The sequence below is a fragment of the Equus asinus genome, chromosome 8 (assembly GCF_041296235.1).
Source record: "Equus asinus isolate D_3611 breed Donkey chromosome 8, EquAss-T2T_v2, whole genome shotgun sequence".
NCBI lineage: Eukaryota > Metazoa > Chordata > Mammalia > Perissodactyla > Equidae > Equus > Equus asinus.
In genome coordinates this window covers 27,466,148-27,486,597 of record NC_091797.1, presented here as the reverse complement: position 1 = coordinate 27,486,597, position 20,450 = coordinate 27,466,148, and the positions used below count along the sequence as shown (strand labels likewise).

The following is a 20,450-nucleotide window of genomic DNA, read 5'->3' as shown; positions in this document are numbered from 1 at the left end:
CAGGTTCTGGGGTCCCGGTGGCTCTTGCCCCAACTCCTCACCCAGCCCTTATTCGGTGGGGGAGGGGTTTATCCCACGACCACAAAAGGGGGCATGGGAGGGGTGGAGGTGGGGTCTGCTTAAGCATTTCTTGAGTGCTTGTATGCATTGGGGCTTGGGGATTATAGTGAAGAATACCTTTTCTTGGGCTATTATTAATAACACTGTAATGAACATCTGTGAACAACTATTATTTTCCAGAGAACTGTTGCAACCAGAGAGTAAAACCACATTTGGGTGGGGAGAACGCTTTACTGGGTCACCCGTGAGGCCAGCCAGCCCCTCAGCACCCCTGGGTGCCTAACAGGGAGAATGAAGCCATATAACCCCTAACACACTGCTATTCAAGGTGCCGAGGGAAGGCTGTTTGATTGGGGTACAAGAAGCACGTCAAAAGCATGGTGCAGACCTGGGCAAGCCCGCCATTTCCATCCTCCTCCATACGACTTCCTTTGATCCTCACAACGCCCTGTGAGGCAAGGGGCAGTAGACTTTATAAGTTTATTCCATAGATGAGGACACTGAGACAGGGGCAGGGGACTTGCCCAAGGTCACACAACTAAGTGGAGGAGAGGAACCAGTCCCCGTCAATGCCACTCCACGCCTCTGATCAACATGTCACCTTAACAGCTGCATGCCACTGTCAGCAAAGAATGCCCCCACTTCTGTACACTGGGCTTTATCCACACGGGACATGGGACCCAGGCCTTCTGATGGGAGGTGGGCGAAAGGGCCCAAAAGGTCTGGAAAGTGAGGTGGGCACTTCAAGGCCACTCCTGGTGTAGCCTTTGGTGGTGGTAGTGGGGGGGGGGGGGCATGCAAAGGGAACTCCTCAAAGAGGAGCACTATGTCCCCCCCTAGGCCCCAGGGCAAGGAGCAGGTCTTATTCGCTGTATCCCCAGTGCTGGGCACAAAGCAGGTGCTCCCCGCAGGCTCGGGAACCGAAGACGTCACCCCCAGCCCCAGGTGAACCTCTCCTATGGCGGTCTGTGTGTGTGGTCTTCTTGGCTCCCCTCACCCTAATCCTGACCTTCTCTTCTCCTCCTCCCCGCTCCTTCTCCTCAACCTCTGTTTGCTCCAGCTCATCCTCCCCCTCCCGGACGGTCACTGATAGTCACCAAGAGACTGTCATCAGAGTCACGTCCCTTAGACACCCAGGTCTACAGCTGAGGGGCTCCAACGGAGCCCTGCTTTGACCTTCAAGGGCATCTTCTCACTGGGCTCTTAGCCTTATTTGTGTAGCAGATTTCCTTCGAAAATCTAAGCAAAGACAGGGATCCCAGAAAATGCCCAAATGCGCACGCCCACGCAAAGACCTGCCCTCAGTGTCAGGAGTTTGTGCGCCGACCTCAGAGAGCCCCAGCCAAGAGGGCCTGTTCCTGGCCCGCCCAGCTGGGCACACACTTTCCTGGGGGCGGCTGCTTTCTGTAACCTTCTATCAGCACTGGAACCTCACGTTACCTAGGAAGCTTGCCTCCCACAGAGCTGATGGCTTGTGGAGAACTCACAGGTCCGCTATCCCTTATTCTCAGTTTCAAAAGCCCCAAACCTTGGAAAACTGTATGATAAAACCATTTTTATCATAAGGCTTTTGACGGCAAGGCCTGACCTGACGTGAACTCATCTGGCAGCAAAACCGACCTCAACTGACGTGAGGCTATTTACAGCCTTTATTTACAGCACTTCATATATTCGTAGACTTTGCTCAGAAATGTTTATTGTTTACCAGGTGCTGCCCCGGCCCTGCTGGGGGCATTTTATAACATTGAGTGTGAGTGAACTCCTCGCTCGTCGCACCCTTCTCAACGATGAAAATTCTGAAACCTATCTGGCCCCAATGGTTTTAGGTAAAGGACTGTGGGTCTGTATTTATAAAATTTCTCCTAAAAAAGCTCACAAGCTTACGAATAAAAGGAGTCAGACACAGAGCAGATAGAAGCTACAATCCTCTTTATATGAAGTTCGAGAGCAGGCAAAGCTAATTGACAGTGGTAGAAATCAGAACAGCAATTACGTCTGGGGAGGAGAATTGAACAGGAGGGAGAAAGGAGGAACCTTCCAAGGCGCTGGAAATGTTCTGTATCCTGATCTGGGTGGAGGTCACACAGGTACATACATACGTAAAAATCCACCAGGCTGTACGTTAAAGATTAGTAAAGATCACTTTGCTGTGTCTGTTATACCTCAAAATAAACGTAAAAAAAAAATTTATGGGAATACATTATCTCAAATTAAGCAACAAGAAGCTGCTCCCCTTGGCACCCCATCCCACTCTGTGATGTCTTTAACTTCCCAACAAAGCTTAAATTAAAATCATCTTAATATATGTTTGGCTTGCCTTTAATCCCACAAGCCAATGAGTTTAACACAAATGTCAAATTGAGCAAACGTTTTTAAAACTCTGATTTGCCCTCAAAAAGAGACCATCCCTAAGGGCCGGACCCATGGCATAGTGGTTAAGTTTGGCACGCTCTGCTTCAGCAGGCCAGGTTCACGAGTTCAGATCCCGGGTGCAGACCAACACCACTCGTCAGCCATGCTGTGCTGGTGACCCACATATGAAATAGAGGAAGATTGGCACAGATCTTAGCTCAGGGCTAATCTTCCTCAGAAGAAAAAAAAAAAAAAAGCTCACCTCTAGAGTGTATCTTGGCTTTGAAAGTACTGCACAAAAGCACGCAGGGCCTGGCTCCCTTCAGCGAGAGCCTTTCTACTCACATCACCCATGGGGAAGGATGTTTCCCCATTCTGCTGCCTCTGGCATGGCTGCTCAAAACCTAACAGCCAGGTGGTGAGCACGGTTCCAAGCCTGGCAGCCTACCCTGGTGTTGCAAGTCAGAACTTGCACCCAGCCAACAACATCCTTTAATTGCATCTGATTAGCTAGAATTTGGAATTTGTATCTGAGAACAGAAGGGCACAGGGGACTCCTTGATTAACAGGTCAGATAACCGTATATTGCTAAGAGGAACGAAGAGCTTCATTCCCGTAGCTCTCTCATTGTTCAACATCTGACGGCTCACCACCTTGTCCTTTGACAGTCGCTCCCACAACGTCCCCACCTCCACTTTCCCTCCCACTTCTTACCTCGGCCCTGGAGCTCCGCCCTCTAGGGGCCTCGCTTCCCTACTAGTGACCGGCTCAGCCCAGGCACCAACCTTCCCACCTCCAGCCAGGGGGCACTGGTCTGATGGCCTTGGGCTGTCCTCAGCTACCTCAGATCCTTTTAGAAACAAGTCAGGGTAAAAACAAACAAACCGACCTACTTGGGCTTTTTCCTCATCTTTCTAGAGCACACTGTCCAATGGAAGTGTCTGTGCTGATGGAAATAGTCTATATCTGTGTTGTGCAATGTGGCAGCCACTAGCTACACCTGGCTATTGAACACTTCATGTGCGGCTAAGTGTGACTTAGGGACTGAATTTTTTATTTCTAAAATATTTAAATTTAGAGCCAGCCCTGATGGCTTAGTGGTTAAAGTTCAGCACTCACCACGTCCGTGGCCCATCTGTCAGCTGCCATGCTGTGGCGGTGGCTCACATAGAAGAACCAGAACCACTTACAACTGGGATATACAACCATGCACTGGGGCTTTAGGAAGGAAAAAAAGAATTTTAATTTTAATTTAATTTAAATGTAAATATGTGGCTAGTGGCCACCATATTGGACAGTGCAGCTTTAGAGAGAGGGAGGGTTGGGGCATAGCACTCCTTGAACCTCCTCAGTGGCCTGGTGGCTCAGGATGCGTTCTGCCTGCTCTTTGAAGATACCCAGCCCTCGTGTGTGTCTTCCAGAATAACTGGGAGCCCCTACAATGTGTCAGAAATTTTGCAAATGTAACCCAGATATATTGGGTCACCTCGAGGCCTGTGACAGCATTCAAAAGAAGCTCAGCCTTCCAACACAGCTTGGAAAGTAACACAGTAGGTCTTTTCTGAAAAGCACAAAGGGGAAAATACGTCCCCGAAGCACGGAGGGACTTATCTTCTTTCCCAAGTCCCACTCCTCAGCACAGCTGCTGTCTTTCTCCTCGCACAGCCCCACAGCCCCACAGCCCACACCCCCACACCCATTCCCCCACAGCCCCACACCCCCACAGCCCACACCCCAATGCCCCACACCCCCATACCCCCACCCCCACAGCCCCACAGCCCACACCCCCACACCCATTCCCCCACAGCCCCATACCCCCGCAGCCCACACCCCAATGCCACACACCCCCATACCCCCACCCCCACAGCCCCACAGCCCACACCCCCACACCCATTCCCCCACAGCCCCACACCCCCGCAGCCCACACCCCAATGCCCCACACCCCCATACCCCCACCCCCACAGCCCCACAGCCCACACCCCCACACCCATACCCCCACAGCCCCATACCCCCACAGCCCACACCCCCATACCCCACACCCATACCCCCACAGCCCCATACTCCCATACCCCCATACCCCACACCTCCATACCCCCACCCCCACAGCCCACACCCCCACACTCATACCCCTACAGCCCCATACTCCCACAGCCCACACCCCAACACCCCACACCCCCATACCCCCACCCCCACAACCCCACAGCCCCACAGCCCACACCCCACACCCATACCCCCACAGCCCCACAGCCCACACCTCCACACCCACACCCCCACAGCCCCACACCCCAACACCCCCACCCCCACAGCCCACACCCCAACACCCCACACCCCTACACCCACACCCAGTAATGGTTCTGCTGGCCTCTCTCCTCCCTCTTCCCCTCATCCTTTCTTATTTAAGGAAACCCCACGCGCTCTGGGCTTTGCCCCGTCTCATCTCACCTGAAACAGCATCCCACAGGCTAGCCTTCTTCCTTTGGCGGGAGAAGACAAAAGAGGCAAACACTTAGCATGTAACTTTTGTATCCTTGTTACACAAAGTCATTGTTATGCCCAGTTTACAGATGAGTAAACTGAGGCACAGAACAGTGAAGGGCACACTGACAGTGAACGGAGAAATCGTGACCCAAGCCCAGGGTTGTGAGAATCCTAGGATAATGAGCGGTCTTTCTGACCTCTCTCAAGACTCACCCTTCCAGGGCGCTCAGCCATCCGCCCCCACTCTGACCGTAAACCCAAAACCCACTGCTGGGGGCTGGCTAGCAAACCCAGCCACATCAATTTAACATGCTGGCTATAGAGTTCCTGGGTTACCCTACCCCCAGGAAATTGTTCATTTTAACCAGGAGATGAAACCTTGACCTCAAAAAGTGACTCAGTGAGGATCTCAAATCCCAGTTTCTCAGCCCAGATTTCAAGGCTCACCAGGGCATGCTGAGCCGCCTCTCCAGTCTCCTCCCGGTTCTGACCAGGCCAACCTGCTCTCCAGCTCATCCTGACTTGGCTGTCCATCCGGCCCACGGGCCAGGCCCTCCCCACTGCTGAATAGCCTGCTGCTCCATTTTTTTTGTTAACTGTGGTAAAATATAAGTAACATGAAATTTACCATTTTAACCATTTTCATATGTACTGTTCAGTGTCATCAAGCACATTCACATTGTCATGCAACCATCACCACCATCCGTCTCCAGAACTTTTTCATCTTCTCAAACTGAAATTCTGTACCCATTCAACACTAACTTCTTATTCCCCGCTCTCCCCAGCCCCTTCCACCAACCGTTTTATTTTCTGTCCCTATGACTTTGACTACTCTAGGTACTTCATCTAAGTGGAATCATACAATATTTGTCCTTTTGTGTCCGGCTTATGGCACTTAGCATAATATCTTCAAGTTTCATCCATGTTGTAGCACATGTCAGAACTTCATTTTTCAGGCTGAATAACACCCCGTTGTATGTATATACCACATTTTCTTTATCTGTTCATCTGTCAGTAGACACTTGGGCTGTTCCCACCTGTGGCTACTGCAAATAACATTGCTATGATGTACAAATGTTTGATTCCCTGCTTTCCATTCTTTTAGGTGTGTATCTAGAAGCAGGATTGTTGGATCATATGATAACTCTGTCTAATTGTTCCGGAGCCGCTGCTCTACTTTTACTCTTATCCCACGTTCCTGACAGCTTCACCATCAGCCAGCATATTAGCCGTCACACTTAAAAATGTAGGGCTGCAGAAATAAAACTGCACACATTCGGGGAGCTAATCTGCGACCAAGGTGCCAAGAACACAGTGGAGAAAAGGTGGTCTCTTGAATAAGTGGTGCTGGGAAAACTAGACAGCCACATGCAACAGAATGAAATAGACCGTTATCTCATGCCGTACACAAAAATTAACTCAAAATGGATCAAAGACTTGAAGATAAATCCTGAAACCATAAAACTCCTGGAAGATAATATAGGTAGTATACTCTTGGACATTGAACTTAAAAGGATCTTTTCGAATACCATGTCTTCTCAGACAAGGGAAACAAAAGAAAAAATAAACTAGCGGGAGTTCATCAGACTAAAGAGCTTCTGCAAGGCAAAAGAAACTAGAATCAAAACCAAAAGCCAGGGGGCCGGCCCTGTGGCGGAGCGGTTAAGTTCGCTCGTTCCACTTTGGCAGTCCAAGGTTTCGCCACTTTGGATCCTGGACGCGGACATGGTGCCACCCATCAGGTCATGCTGAGGTGGCATCCCACATGGCACAAGGAGAGGCACTCACAACTAGAATGTACGACTATGTACCAAGGGGCTTTGGGGAGAAGAAAAAGAAAAAAAAGATTGGCAATAGATGTTAGCACAGGTGCTAATCTTTAAAAAGAAAAAAAAAAGACAACTGACTAATTGGGAGAAAACTTTTGCAAATCATATATCTGATAAGGGGTTACCCTCCATAATATATAAGGAACTCACACAGCTGAACAACAAAAAAACAAACAGCCCAATCAAAAAATGGGCAGAGGATATGAACATTTTTCAAAAGAAGATATACAGATGGCCAATAAACACATGAAAAGATGTTCAATATCACTAATCATCAGGGAAATGCAGATCAAAACTACACTAAGATATCATCTTACACCTGTTAAAATGCTATTATCACTAAGACTAGAAATAACAAATGTTGGAGAGGGTGAGGAGAGAAGGGAACCCTCATACACTGCTGGTGGGAATGCAAACTGGTGCAACCACTATGGAAAACAGTATGGAGATTCCTCAAAAAACTAAAAATAGAACCACCATATGACCCAGCTTTCCCACTACTGGGTATCTACCCAAACAACTGGAAATCAACAATCCAAAGCAACATATGCACCCCTATGTTCATTGCAGCGCTATTCACAATAGCCAAGACATGGAAGCAATCCAAGTGTCCACCAACCAAAGATTGGATAAAGAAGATATGGTATATATATACAATGGAATACTACTCAGGCCCCAAAAAAGACAAATTCATCCCATTTGCAAGAACCTGGAAAGACCTGGAGGGAATTATGCTAAGGGAAATAAGCCAGACTGAGAAAGACAAACATCAGATGATTTCACTCATTTGTGGAATATAAACAAGCACATGCACAAAGAAAACAGTTCAGTGATTACCAGGGGAAGGGGGGTCAGGGGTGAGCACAGGGGGTGAAGGGGAGCACCTACGTGGTGACAGACAAGAGATAATGTACAACTGAAATTTCACAATGATGTAAACTATTATGAACTCAAATGAAAAAAGAAAGAAAGAAAGAAAAATGTAGGGCTAAACTCATTGCTTCCAACCCAAGGAGCACAGATCAATCTGGAGGAAACTCAATGGCGGTGTGCCACGGGGCTGGTTTGGACCTGGCTCATTTCAATGTTTATATTAGAAATTCCAATAGAGGTGTGTAGGTCTGCTAATCAAATATAGAGATGTTATAAGATTAGAGTTCTGGCATACACAGAACGAAGATTTGTAACTACTGTGACAGGCAGGAGTGATAGGGCTATAAAACTAGCTTCTCTTCATTCGATGCCTCGATGGACCAAGCACTGTACTAAGTTTATTTCCTTTAGGTATCATTTAATTGTCACGCCTCTATGAGATCAGAAATACTGACCCACTTGACTGATGAGGAAGAAAGACTCAGAGAAACTCAGTAACTTACCCACCCTGAGCTTCCAGTCAAAGGAATCTGACCCCAAATTCACACTCTTTCCACAGTACTATGCCATCTCTCACTCTCTTCTATCATCAAAAAGAACATCGAGAGCTGCCTGATGGCATAGTGGTTAAAGTTCAGCGCTCACTGCTTCAGCCACCTGGGTTCACTTCCTGGGTGTGGAACCACAATGCTCGTCTGTCAGTAGCCATGCTGTGGTGGTGGCTCACACAGAACTAAAAGGACCTACAACTAGAAGATACAACTATGTACTGGGGCTTTGGGGAGGAAAAAGAAAAAAGGAGAGAGAGAGAGGAAGACTGGCAACAGATGATAGCTTAGGGCTAATCTTTCCCAGCCAAAAAAACGAACATCGAAGGGGTAAATGACCTTGACACAATTCACATTAAAGTTGGAGGAGACCTGGTTTGTCAGTACTCATGACATCAAGGTCTTCTGATTTTTGCTGAACTGAAACGACAGTGATATAGCTCCTGAAAAAGCACATAAAAACTTTGGTTCCATCAACAGGAGTATAGCAACCAAATCAAAGGAGCTCGCTGTCTACTGTGCACCACACCAGTCAGTGACATTAAGACAATATGACCAGTTCCAGACACTAGGCTTTTTTTTAACAGCTTTCTTGAGGTATCACTGACAGACAATAAACTACACATATTTAAAGTATACAATTTGGTAAGTTTTTTGGGTTTTTTTGAAGTTCATATTTTTATTTAATTAATAGGTTATTTCGATGTTTCAGAGGCAGGGAGAGGCTATTTGGTTGGGCCTGCAATTTATCTGTGGAATTTTTCTCTTTTTTTAGGAAGATGAGCCCTGAGCTAACATCTGCCTCCAATTCTCCTCTTTTTGCTGAGGAAGACTGGCCCTGAGCTAACATCCATGCTCATCTTCCTCTACTTCATATGTGCGATGCCTACCACAGCATGGCATGCCAAGCAGTGCCATGCCCACACCCGGGATCCAAACTGGCAAACCTGGGATCCGAACCAGTGAACCCCGGACCGCCAAAGTGGAGCATGCAAACTTAACCGCTGTGCCACCAGGCTGACCCTGTGGGATTTTAATTAAGTAATTTTCAATTATTTTATTGGGATCATAATGGTTTATAACATTGTGTAATTTCAGGTGTACATTATTATTTATTAATTTCTGTATAGACTGCATTGTGCTCACCACCAATAGCCTAATTTTTGTCTGTCACCATATAAATGTGCCCCTTTACTCCTTTCACCCACGCCTATACCCCCTTCCTCTTGGTAACCACTAATCTGTTCTCTTTATCCATGTGTTTGTGTTCCACATACGAGTGAAATCACGCAGTGTTTGTCTTTCTCTGTCTGGCTTATTTCACTTAGCATAATACCCTCAAGCACCCGTGTACAACTTGATAAGTTTTGACACATATATAAACCTGTGAAACCATCACCAGTATCAAGTGAACATAACCATCACCCCAAAGTTTCCTCGCATCCTTCATAATCGTTCCTCCCACTCCTCCCCACCTCCACCTCCCCAAGAAACCACGAAGGTGCTTTGTGTCACTGTTGATTAGTTTGCATTTTTTAGAATTTTATATAAATGAAATCGTCCAGCACTGACTCGTTATTTTTCATCTGGCCTCTTTTACTCGGTATAATTATGTTGAGATTCATCAATGTTGTCAAGCCTATCGATAGGTTTTCGTTTTTGCTGAGTAGTATTCGATTGTATGGATATACCACAGTGTGTTTATCCATTCTCTGTTGATGGACATTTGGGTTGTTTTCAGATCTTGGCTGTTACAATAAAGCTGCTATGGACATTTGCCTTGGAATGGATATATGCTTTCAATTATCTTAGGTAAATATCTTGGAGTTGAACGGTTAGGTCATGTGAAAGATGTGTGTTTAACTTTTTAAGAAACTATCGACGCCATTCCAAAGTGTCTGTAGCCCTTTACATTCCCACCAGCAGTTGAAGACTTTCAGTTGCTCCGCATCCTCGTCAGTACTTGGTATGGTCAGTCTTTTAAATTTTAGCTGTTCTAATAAGTGTGTAGTGGTCAGATCACTTTTTAAAGTGTCATATTACAAACCAAAAAGTGTATGGAAGAAAATGCTGGAAGGAGAAGAACCTAGCACCAGGATTCACAGGGAACTGTGAGGTATTTGGTTTGGAGAAAGATGGTCATCTTAAATATCTGGAAGAGAGATTAAATTTCTGTGTTGTTTTAGAAATGCACTAGAGCCAGAGGGAAAAGCCACTGAGAAAAAGATTTTGATTTATCAAAGGACTTTCTGATACAGCCTTTCAAAGGCAGAATGGGCTTTGGAGGAGGCGAGATCTCTGTCATTAGAAGTGTTCAAAGAGCAGAATTTGGAGGACTCCCCACTCGGGGATGGTCAATTCAACCCCATTCGGATCGGTTCAGCACCCACTATGCACTGTGATGGGATGGGGTGAGAGGAGACACAAGCAAATGTTATCACGCCTTTGCCTAAATAGTGTCATGCGATTAGGGCTCTGGCAAAGTGACGGCGGGAGAAGGAGGAGGAGCTCCCCAGGGCAGACAACACTGACCTGGGTCACAGAAGTGAGCGGGATACTACGAAAGAATTCCTATGCTGGGTGGGAGTTGGGATTAAATGACCTTCCAGTTTTGAAGATTCTAAGATTAAAGATTAAGCTGCATTCAAAAAAAAAAAAAACACCTGGGGCCGGCTCCATGGCCGAGTGGTTAAGTTCGTGCGCTCCGCTGCAGTGGCCCAGGGTTCGGATCCTGGGCACGGACATGGCACCACTCATCAGGCCACGTTGAGGCGGCGTCCCACATCCCACAACTGGAAGGACCTGCAACTAAGATATTCAACTATGTACCTGAGGGGTTTGGGAAATAAAGCAGAAAAAAAAAAAAGATTGGCAACAGTTGTTAGCCCAGGTGCCAATCCTTAAAAAAAAGGAAGATTGGCAACAGCTGTTAGCCCAGGTGCCACTCTTCAGAAAAAAAAAAGAAAACCAAATATTCAAAAAAAACACAAAAAACACCTAAAAGTCCATCAGTGGGGGCCTGGCATTATAAATTGAGGTCCGTTCTTAGAGTGGAATAATATTCAGCTGAAATACAATCTAGGATTATCTTTACATATTAATATAGAACGATCTCCAAGATATATTAAGTTAAAAAAGCAAGGTCCAGATACTATGTGTGGTGGGCTACCATAGGGATTTTTCAGAAGAGGTCCGGTGAGGAAGAACACACACACACACACACACACTTTTATCTGCACAACATGTCTTATCTCCGGCCTAGTAACAGAGGTTGCCTTTGAGGGGAAGTGGCTGGGAGATAGGTGTGGGAAAGAAACTATGTCTGACAGACCCTTCTGTACCCTTAGAATTTTAATGTGAAAGTGAATTACCTATTAAAAATGAAATTAAAATAAAACTAAAATCATTAAAGGCGCCTATTTCAGCATGCTGTCCTAGAGGGCCTTCCTTAGCCTTTTCCTCAGCGTCCACCTCCCTCCACTGAACAGGCCTGTGGGCATGTCTTCCCCTCAGAGGAGCACCCCCCTCCCCCCGGGGAGCTTCTATTTCCTTCCTTCCTACTTCCCAAAGGCATTCAGCATCTAGGCCCACGTTTCCCAAACATCAATGTGCATACAGATCAACCTGGTATCTTGTAAAAATTCAGAATCTGACTCGGTAGCCTAGGGTGGGTCCCAAGATTCTGCATTTCTAACCAGCTCCCAGGTCACTGCACTTTGATTAGGGAGCGTCTAGAGCTCTGTGAACTCCATGATGAGGCTCATGGGTTTGGCGTCAGCAGGTTCTGAGAAGCTGCCTGCTCCAGAGGAGAGCAGGGGAGGTGATGGTGGAGATTCTGACAAGGTGGGTCCATCCCTGGTCTTATCTGAGCTCTCAGCATGGCCAACAGAGTGGGAACCACTGACCATTGCCCCTGGTTTCCATTCTCATCTACCACAGTTTTGCCTGGAGAATAGACTGACTACCCCAGCTGCCTCCACTGAAGGGGGGCCCAGACAGCGGGTGGGACAAAATGGTGCCCCAAAGCGGGCTGGAGAGGAAGATGCGCTGGGCAACAGCACTGTGCACTGTACAAGGCCAGCAGGCCTAGAATTCATCAGCCAGAGAAATGCTTTTCTTCCTTCTGTGGGCTAACGGTGGCTGCGGGCCACCCCCTCTCTCACACCCTCCCTGAAAATTCAGAAGCCAAATCAAACCTCCTACAGAAAATGAAACCAGACAGCGTTTGGCACAGCCTTTCTCCCTGGGTAAAAAGCAGATGTCTTGGATCCAGGTGTGGCGGGACCACCTGCTCTGGCAGAGAGCTGATGGCCCTCAGGCGGAGGTCTCCTCACTCGGCCAGGATGAGAACTGACCTGCGAACCTGCAAGTCAAGCTGCTCAAACACTCCCACCGCTCCCCTCGCCCCAGGAGACAGGATAGTTTTCCAGGCCACACACATGGGTTTCCCTGATGAGGCATTTTTCAGTATAACAAAACCCTGCTCTTGGCCTCCACCAGAGAGAAATGAGCGTGGTGTGAGTTCTGGAGGGAAACCAATAGGCACGTGCCCTCAGGGCTGACACCGCCTCTGGCTGGAACAGCACCCTCCACCCCAGTGCCCGCTGGAGCAATCCCAGGAAAGGCGCCCCCTCCCCTCACATCATCCCCACCCACTGTGACCATGCCTGAAATTGCACTATGCATGTTCACTCTTTTGGGAGGAGAAATTGCATCTCTTAAAATGTTCCCACCCACAGGAGAGGTAATGCATTAAGCTGTTATCAGTCATCCACACCTTAATGTGAATTAGTTGATCAGCCCTGGAATGTTACACCTGGAATGGGCCTAGTCCAAGCTCTCTTTTTACAAGTGAGAAAAACTGAGCCCAGAATGGAGGCAACCGCCTCAAGGTCAGGCAGCAAGGCGGCGGCCAAGTCAAGGGCAGGAAGAGGCACAAGGGATGGATTGTATACAAGTGACCAGGATGATGAGGAGAACCTCAATGTAATCGAGAGGACCGCGGGCATCTGCGAGCTTGCACTTTATAGACGAACTCAGAACTGTACCAAATTTTCCCCCAAGAGAAGGTAGGAGGCAGAGCCAGAAGTAGCTCCCAGCCCTGCCCCACCCTTGAGCATAAAATGTCTTTGAAGTCTCCTGTTTTATCTTAAAGTTCATTGAAATGCAACACTCTACTCCAAAATATATTCTGGCTTGTTTTCACCTAAAAATAATAGCGAGATTTATTCAGTCAGATACCCTTGTCCATTTACAGACAGGCTGAGATCAAAGTTGGGGTTTCTGGGGAGAGGACTGGATGGCTGGGTCGGGGTGACGGGACTTCTCACTGTTTGCCCCTTGGTGGCTTTTTGAATTCTGTGCCATGTGCAAATATTATCTAGTCAAAAAATTAATAAAATTTAAACTTAAAAATGTGGGTGGGTTGGGGTATATGGAAACAGGCCCTCCTGTTCTGATGGAAGGGAGCACAAACAGAAACGTCCGCCTGATGGACCATTGTGATATTTATCCAAACGTTAAATACACACACTCTTTATCCAACAATGCCTGGTCCAGGGGTCTAGCCCACACGGGGGGAGATGACGCCCAAGCCTACTCACGGTTACATGACTTGCGCTGACCCCAAGAGGCTGGTGTGACATCTAACTGGCTTTGAAGGCCTTGCCGACTCTGAGCAAAGTCCGGGAGTTACGTGTCCCACTCTCCAGTCTAGCGATCTTCTCAGATCACCTCCCGAAGAGTCGCTCAGTGTACAACAGTCAAATAGTAACAATAGCTGATGCCTACTGAGGGCTCGATCTGTGCCTGATCGTGTTCCATAGACTGAACTCCTAGGGTTCTCACAACCACCCCCATGAACTAGCCATTATTCTCATCAGCCATGTGTGATGGATGAGGACACGAGGGTAGATTAGTGCTAACCTCGCCCAGGGCCACACTCGCCAACCTAGCAAGTGGCAGCGAGAGGATTCAAACCAGAGTCCATACTCTGAGCCTTCCCCCTATTCTGTCTGTGCAACGGCACGTGTGTACGCATCAGCTACCACTTGTTAAGCAACTCCCACGTGCTACACCCCTGTGCGAGTCACTTTGTGGTGTTTTTCCCAGGTTATCTCCAGAGCCCTGCGTTGAGCGCCGGAGGGGGTGGGGGTGGGAGGGGTCACAGAAGACACCTGCCCTCAAGAAGCTGCCAACGTGTGTAAGAGGACAGAAACAATCCTTACATTTGAGCGACACTTCACAGTTGGAAAGCCCTTTCACGATCTCATTTAATCTTCTTGACAATCCTGCCAAATAATTTTCACGTTCTCTGTTCCCGGATGAGGAAACCAAAGCTCTCCAAGTCACACGGGGCAGCCCCCAAGATCATCCAGCCAGCCCGGAGAGGGGCTGGAACCTGACCTCAGGCCTCATGACTCCTCTCTGCTACAGGAGAATGACACACTGCCTCGACAGCCCAGCCCGGGGGTTTCCAACCTGCTCCAACACGAGGGTTCCTTGTCCCCTTTGGAAGTTGTTGCAATCCTGTAAGTGAGAGGAGCTGCTATTTTGGGCTTCAGTCAACTGAGGAAATTCATAGTGGAAAACAACCAGGTTGAACCAGGTTCAGTACAGTCGAAAAGGAGCAGCACAGTCATACCCCAGACATAACTTAGACAGTCGGCAGACAGTATTTGGAGTACAAATAGACACAGAGACTTCTTCCAATAACTGCAGCCCATGGGCAGACAACTGGCTGAGCCCACACCGCCAGAGCAGTTCAGAGAACACATGTCCAGGGTGCCTCTTCTCAACCAGGGCACGGGGGGAAGAGAGCACCAAAATTCAACAGCACTGGTGGGAAGCAAAGTGGAGGAATTACTGGTAGCAAAGGAGAGTGGCCAAGGGAGACGGGTCTGCGGGGAGGCCCAAGGGGTACATGGGTATGTTTCTACTTCTTTCGGAGGGAAAGGTTGCTTCTAGATGCCCAAGCGCATTTGAGCCGTTGGGGTAAGAAGCAGACCAGAAGTGGAAAGAGCAGTCTAGAGGGAGACAATACAGGCCCAAACCACTTATTTGATGCCTTTGGGGTCAGCTGTGTTTCATAATTCAGAATTTGGGGGATTTTAGAGAAGTAACACAGTGCCTGTGCCATATATTTTGTAATGCCCCTCGCAGGATGCAGACAGCATCCCAAGTTCAAATGCGTCAGTATTTCTGCCACGAAGTATATGGATCATCACACAGGGTGGGACTACAGACTGTAATCAGCCTTGCATTTGTGCAGGACAGGTTTTGTTGCCAAATGTGTTGTTTTTGGAGCTTTTTCAGCTTTTGGAGCTGTAGATAAGGGATTGGGACTTAAAATTAAATACGTGCCATTTTTGGCCAGCTTGCTATGTGCCAGGCACTATTTTAAACTAGTCTCTCATTCTCTCATTTAATCTTATGTCAACACTATCAGATTATTATCCTCAATTAACAATCAAGAAAACTGAGACTCAGAGATGTTGAGTGACTTGTCCAAGGTCACTCAGCTAGTCAGCGGCAGGTCTGGGACCGAATCCCAAGTGCCTGTGACTCCAAAGCTGGTGCTCTTTCCCGAGACACGCATTCCACCACCCTCACCATTCTGTTTAGGCCACCACTCTTCAGCAAGGAGATTACCCTTCAAGAAACAAAGAGTACTGATGTCCAAGGCGGTGGGAGCGGGTTCTCGCCTCTTATTGAGTGGCCGCTCCCATACCATTCTGTTCCCCTGTGCACCCATATCCAAGCTGAACCGAACAGGCAGCCCCTCCACGCCCTGGCCTGTGTAGAAGGCCTCCATCCTTGGTGATCACTTACTCACCTTTCCAGAACCCACTCGGGGCAGGACGGGGCAGCGGGGCAGCAGTTAAGCTCATGGATGTTAGAGCTCAGAGGCCTGGGTGCACATCCCAGCTCTGCAGCAACCCCAGAGGGCATTAAACTTCTCAGGGCTTTAGTTTCCTCCCGTGTAAAATGGAAGTAATTGTACTTGCCTTGTTGCTGTTGCAAGGATTACGTGAATGAGCACATTAAGTACTAGGAACAGAGCCGTCCTGGAACAAGCACTTGCTATTATTCCTACAAAAGAGACTTTTCTGCCCCAACCAATCTCTCTCTTCTCTCCCCTGCACACTCGGCCATCCAAGCCCTTCTATCACTTCTTTCCTGCTTATTTCCCTACATATCTGTTTCAACACCTGGCATATCACAGACAGTCATTAAGTGCTGAATGAATGAAGGAAGGAAGGAAAAGCCTTTGCCTGCAAAAGCTTGTAACTCTACTATGGAGAAAGTCATCAAGGTGAAAAGAAACCATATGATCCCCATCTGCTTTTTTTTTTTAATTGTGATGGGGAAGAATGGCCCTGGGCTAACATCTGTTGCCAATCTCTCTTTTTTTTTTTCTCCCCAATGCCCCAGTACAGAGCTGTATATCCTAGTTGTAGGTCATTCCAGCTCTTCTATGTGGGACGCCACCACAGCATGGCTTGACGAGCAGTGTGTAGGTCCACGCCCAGGATCCAAACTGGTGAACCCTGAGGCGCCGAAGCGGAGCACACAAACGTAACCACTTGGCCACGGGGCCGGCCCCCTAGTCCCCATCTTCTATAGGCATATTGTAAAATCCCAATTCCTGCAAAGCTGTGGGGAATGGGGCTTGCAAAAAGCACCTAAGTTGCAATCTCAGCCTCCCTGGAGCCGACAGTCTACACGGGCGATAGGACGTGCCCATGTGAAAACTAGCTGCAGAGCAAGGTTGTGGTACTTGCCAGGGCAGGGACAGTCAGTGCCACCGGAAGTCCAGAGCTGGGAGAGGGCAGAACAAATGGGATGAGTCACAAATGTGTGTGTCATCCTTGCTCAAGGTAAAATAGGATTGTTGGGTAACAATAGGGACAATGTCACAAGGCAGGATAAGCCAAGCACATGCCTCTGAGTGGGGGGCCCAGCCTTGCATGGGGGGTTCAGAAGAGGGACAGCGAGAGAAGGAAGGCTTTTGGCTGGTGGTCAGGGCAGGTGTGGGGAGACAGTGGGACCTGAGTCCAGTGTCAGGGTCCCTCCATGGCTCACATGGGCTCAGACACCCCCATAGTCAGAGGTGGCTTCTATCTTCCCTGTGCTGACCTCCCACTGGACTGTGAGTCTCCTCGGCCTGGATCTGGGTTTCTGATAGTTTTTTTTATTATTATACAAGCAGCATGCTTAAAGAAGAAGACAAAGAAGGAGACGGAGGAGGAGAAGGGGAAGAAGGAAGAAGGAGGGATAAGGAAGAAGGAAGAAGGAAGGAGAAAATACAGAGAATCAGGGAGGAAAAAAATAACCTATAATCTTATTGTCCCCAAAAAATCACTCAATATTTTGGTGCCTGCCCTCCCACCCACCCGCTCATCCATCCCTTATGTACCCACCCCACCCTTCAACCTACCCTTCCATCCACCTACTCATCCATTCATCCATCTGTATCAGAGTTCTTAGTTGCAAACAACAGAATCCACTCTAACAGAAACGGTAAGCTAAAGAATATTACGAGGCTTACAGAATCCAGAAGGGAAGATAGGCTCCAGGCTCAGTATTCAGGAATGATGCCCAGACTACCCAGATGTACTTTTCCAGCCAAGCCACCACAGCAGCTATTAATCAGCACAAATTCTGCAACTTGCCTCACCTCGCTCCCTTCAACAATGGTGGAAATAGAATCCTAGACCACCCCTCCCATTGCTCTAAAGGCCAGCTGCCTCCCCCAGGCCCCTTCCCCAGGACACCGGCTTCCTTAGTTTGCTCTCTTCCAAGTCAAAAATCTCATGTGGGTGCATCTGCTTGGTGGAACCTGGGTCACATGCCTACACCCTAGTCACAAGGGAGTCTGAGAAAGCAAATTTCTGGCCTTTACTTTGGAGAAGTGGGATTTACGATGTGGGGAAAACCCACAAACCTAGGAAAGTTGATCAAAAGATACTGGTGACCATAAGGCATGGCAAATGTCCCCTACACTATGCATTGTTTTTCTCCTTACAAATATAGAATGACATCAATTTAACCACTCCTGGAATCTCCAGTACCTGGCACACAGTAGGCACCAAATACATGAGGAAGGAAAGGCAGAAAGAGGAGGGAGAGATTACACATTTTCATGCCGCCTTCTTAAACCAGGCTGAATGAGCACTTTATGTTTGAGTCCATAAAATTCCAAGGCCTCTTGTGGATCGTGAAGGAAGAGGACTCCATTGCCCAGCCCAGAAGCACAAAGCGGTCCTCTCGCACCCATCAGAGACACACGGCACCTCTGCCCATGGCATGCAGCGTCTGGACCACATGGGATACTGTGTCCTGAGTAGTCACTTTCTCCGTAGCGCACCTGTTGGCCTAATGTCACTTAGGCTGTCACTGTATCTCCTCCCCTCCCCCATCCCTGAGTTTTGTGGGGTTTTAGTAGTCTCTGAAGGCCAATCTCAAACAGTTGCTACAAAGGCAACATTAGAAGCCTCCCAGGGTGATAAAGATCACTGGCACTAAATTCCAGCGAATCTGTTAAAATCTGTCTTGTTCTTCACGGGCAAGGTATGCTATCCCAGAATTACACGGGTCCTGTCTCTTAGAAATCTAGACTGTAGTTTAATTGGTAAGAGGCAAGATGCAGACTCTCTTGCTGCCAAATGAGGTAGGAAAACGTCCCTGCTCCCAGGCTTCGGGAACTACCAAGTCAGCGTAGGCTGGGCAGGACCAGGGAGGGCTGCTGAGAGAGGGTGGTGAGGGGTGAAGCAGCAAGGGTGTTGCAGCCCGGTTGCCGCTGCAAACCTGCATCCGTCCCTAACCCCAGATGGCGTATCTTAAATTCCTATAGCATCACGTACCCCTCCTTATCATGACTGGATTTCACTGTGGTGATTATCTGATGGATGTCCGCCTCCTCCACGCCACAGCGAGCTTGCCATTGTGCCCTAGGATGGCGCTGGGTGGGCAGAGGCTGGTGAGGACCAGGTCCGGCGCGGCTGCGGGGAGGGGAAGCTGAGACCCATCACAAAGACTGTCTGCAGCCTCCCCCCATCAACCCCTTTCCCCCAGGGAGGCGCAGCTGATGTGTTTCTGGAGCGTTCCAATCCAATTAGCGCCCTCCCCTGCTCCAAGGAGGAGCCCAAGCCACCACTCCCTTCCCTGAGGTGGAGACCGGTGTGTGTGTGAGGTGGGGGGGATGCTGAGGAGGTCTGAACACCCCGACCCAGCTCCTCCTGGCAGCGTGGCTGGCTCGCAGCTACAGAGGCTGCTATGACAGCGCCCGTTTCTAGGCGACTGTTCTGGGGAATGGTCTGTTTTGGCAACCAGAGGGCCCCTGGGTAAAGGGGGCTGCCGGGCCGCCGCGTCATTTGCATAGCAACCTCGTCCCCGCCCGTGCTGCTCTGCGGCAGCCCAGCCCCGCGGCTCCAGCCCCTGCCCTCCGCCCAGCCCAGGCCCGCCCCGCGCCCTGCGCTGTCACCGCCGCACCGCCCCAGTCCTGCCTCCGGGGGAGGTGCACGCTGCTCGCTGAGCTAGGGCATTTCCAGAAAGACTGGCGCCCTAGGGAAATGGGGAAATAAGGCTTGGGGACAAAACACAGAAATGGGGGAGGGCGGATGAAATAGACTCTTTTTCAAACCCGAGTCAAAGTCACATGGCTTGGTAGCATCAAAATGCATTCTGGAAAACGTGGCTGCCTCACAAAATGTTTATTGAGGTGAACCCTCGGCTAAGCCCTAAGAAGGACTCAGAAAATGTCTTTTGGATGATTAAATTGCACATGTATGTGTGAATTTGGAAATGGATAGGCCTGGGAAAGATATTTCTTACCTAGAAAAATCAGGCCGTGATATTGAGAAATATTTTCAGATACTTGCTGGATGTGACGTAGTTTTATCTGAATTTCGGAAGAAACCAAGAGAAAATAAATAGATGGATAGATAACTCCTGGAGGCCCCCTCTGTCCACCCCACCCCAGCCCCGCCCGCCAGCTTGAGTCCATGACGCCAACTGTGATACCAGGCTCAGGACACGTGGACTGACATTAAAGGCCCAAGGACACATGCCCTGAGCTGGAACCCGAGAAGGGGGTTGGGCAGGGGCAGTTCACCCCAGCTGAGCGATCACATTCCCTGGCAGCTGTCCAAGGGGCAGCTCTGGCTGCACCTGTTTGTGGGGCGATTTGCTTTTATCAGTATTGACACAGCAGCAGGGCCAGGCAATAGCATAGTAATAAATAAATGAGAGAGAGAGAGAGAGAGAGGAAAAAAAAAAGGCCGGAGCCACTGAGGTGAGGCAAAAATGC

At 48.7% G+C, this 20,450-nt stretch overlaps 1 long non-coding RNA gene across 2 annotated transcripts; it reads right to left on the bottom strand.

Moving 5' to 3' along the window:
- Positions 1 to 1,854: 1,854 nt before the first annotated feature.
- Positions 1,855 to 19,519, bottom strand: LOC106824617 (uncharacterized). Of its 2 annotated transcripts, XR_011504996.1 has the most exons (5): positions 19,006 to 19,519; positions 5,338 to 5,486; positions 4,855 to 4,886; positions 3,532 to 3,630; positions 1,855 to 2,175 (listed from the first exon to the last, which is right to left on the bottom strand). It is a non-coding gene; the product is annotated as an uncharacterized lncRNA (long non-coding RNA). The 2 variants fall into 2 exon arrangements; XR_011504997.1 differs by lacking the exon at positions 3,532 to 3,630 and having other exon boundaries at positions 19,006 to 19,515.
- Positions 19,520 to 20,450: the final 931 nt, after the last annotated feature.